Source organism: Cherax quadricarinatus, chromosome 80, assembly GCF_038502225.1.
Source record: "Cherax quadricarinatus isolate ZL_2023a chromosome 80, ASM3850222v1, whole genome shotgun sequence".
Taxonomy (NCBI): Eukaryota; Metazoa; Arthropoda; class Malacostraca; order Decapoda; family Parastacidae; genus Cherax; species Cherax quadricarinatus.
Window position 1 is genome coordinate 7,326,379 of NC_091371.1, and position 2,655 is coordinate 7,329,033.

The window sequence follows — 2,655 nt, forward strand, 5'->3', positions numbered from 1 at the left end:
CTAAGTCACTATATCACTCATTCATTTATTTTGATTTTGATTATGTCATTAATTTCCATAGTACATATGTGTACTTTAATAATACATGTGACACAAACCGACAATGAGAACACACAGTGCTGTTCAAAGAGAGAACAAAGTAACAAATCCACCTAAGTCCTTTCTTGTTGTTTACAGATTAAAGAGATTAGTTAACAATAACAGCAATAATAATAATAATAATAATAATAATAATAATAATAATTATATTATTATTATTATTATTATTATTATTAATCATAGAGAACTGCATCTGACCATCTCTGAGACTTGTGATCTTGCTAACGATGCATCATCAGAGGACGTATCAGTTGGCGTGGTGGCGTGGTGGTGTGGGCAGTGGAAGAGCTATACTCAAGTCCCTGGGTCGAGCCCTTTAGGGCGGAGCTTTTGAGAGGTGGGTGAACGAGGACCATTAAGGCGGATCATTAGTGGTGAGTGTTGCAGCAGCAATATGACCTTTCGCTGTGCATCTCGAATATTTTTTTTATACAGTCGTTTGGCTGCGAGATGCTCCCGAAGGAATGGGTACAGAATTGAATTAGACACATGTGCGGCACCTGGATATCTCTGAAGCCGTTGAGGCAATCCGTCCCTCATTCTCCAAAGTGTTCATCACCTTAGTTTTGATGCGTATAATTCATCAACTTGCCGGTATTGAATGCCATTAATATAATGGCAGAGAGTTGTGTTCTCATGTGATAAAGTTACGTGACTTCTATTGCTTCGAGTGAACTGACCACAGTGGTTTCTAGTGACCTGACCACAGTGGTTTCTAGTGACCTGACCACAGTGGTTTCTAGTGACCTGCCCACAGTGCCACAGTGGTTTCTAGTGATTTGACCACAGTGCCACAGTGGTTTCTAGTTACCTGACCACAGTGGTTTCTAGTGACCTGACCACCGTGGTTTCTAGTGACCTGAACACCGTGGTTTCTAGCGACCTCACCACCGTGGTTTATAGTGACCTGACCACAGTGATTTCTAGTGACCTGACCACAGTGGTTTCTAGTGACCTAACCACAGTGGTTTCTAGTGACCTGACCACCGTGGTTTATAGTGACCTGACCACAGTGATTTCTAGTGACCTGACCACAGTGATTTCTAGTGACCTGACCACAGTGATCTCTAGTGACCTGACCACAGTGGTTTCTAGTGACCTGACCACAGTGGTTTCTGGTGACCTGATTTCCATTAACTTTGAAAAAACTTCAGTCGATCCTGGATAAAACTTTCGCCTTGCAAACAAAAATTGTCTTTAGATATTCTGAAGCTCGGAATTAATGCAAGAAGATTAAATTCCACAACTTCCTGGAAAGTCAGAGGAGACAAGCCATAAGACGGACCATAACTAGCACTGTTATCCGTGCTCTACCACAGTCAACCTATCTGTCAGTTGTCGACTAACAGTCATTTCAAACATGCTTATTAATACGAACTATTAGAGAAAAATTGACATATTATGCATGAGTGTGTTTTGGTTACTTAGCAATGAATAGAAGAGATCCGTAATGAGAGAGAGACACCGTGTTAAACTAGTTTTTATATTTCGTAGACCGTCTGAGATCGTCTTCAGTAATAATAAAGAAAACTTCAGACACAAGACAGATCTAAATGAAACAATTTGTTAATAAAAATCTTTCAGTACGCGAACCAATTGAGAGATGAATATTTAAGACTGCTATTATTTTCTTAAATTTTTTGGAAGAGAGCTGAATTTGAAGGGATCATACAGCCACGCGAATGAGGGAAGTTGTCGGGTTTGGTTCAGGGAAGGATATATCCAATTCCACGGACAAAGCGTTTCATTGGCCTTTAGGGCTAACGACACTGAAATTGGCTGTGACCTTGGGAGAAGCAAGGACAGCTGGTGTGCCCAGATGCTGCCACTGGCCGATGCTCTAGTTAAATGGTGCAATTACCATGTAAGTGAGACACAGTGGTGGGGGTATTGATCTCAGTGTGGCTTCTCCACCTCCTCCTCCTCTTCCTCCAGTGACACCACCTGCCATCGTCTACCATCATCTGCCATCATATACCACCACCTGCCATCATGTACCACCACCTGTCATCATCTACCATCACCTGCCATCGTCTACCACCACATGCCATCGTTTACCACTACCTGTCACCATCTACCACCACCTGCCGTCATCTACCACCACCTGCCATCAACTACCACCACCTGATATCTCCACCAGTAACACCATACACCATCACTTACCTTTCGGTACCAACTCCAGTGATTATTTTAGCTGCTACCATTTGCCACCACCTGCTACCGTCTGCCACCACCTGTCACCTTGACCCAAGACAGCGGCTTCATTAGCTCCTAATAAATACTCCTGAAACTTAAACGGAACTCTGATAAAAATATAACTAAGAATTTACCAACAGTAACAATTAACAGAGGTGCAGAATAGTTAAAAAAGTTACTGGTGCAGGAGTACAGCTCTTGTCCCTCTGTTGACAATGGTCTTGGAATAACTGCAATAAAAAAGGAGTAGAATTTTTGAGGGTTGTTTGGTGACTGGAACAAGAAGTCAGCAGTTCCACCACTGTACCATAAGTATCTGTACCATAAGTATGAATATGCTTAACAATTCTCAAATAGGCG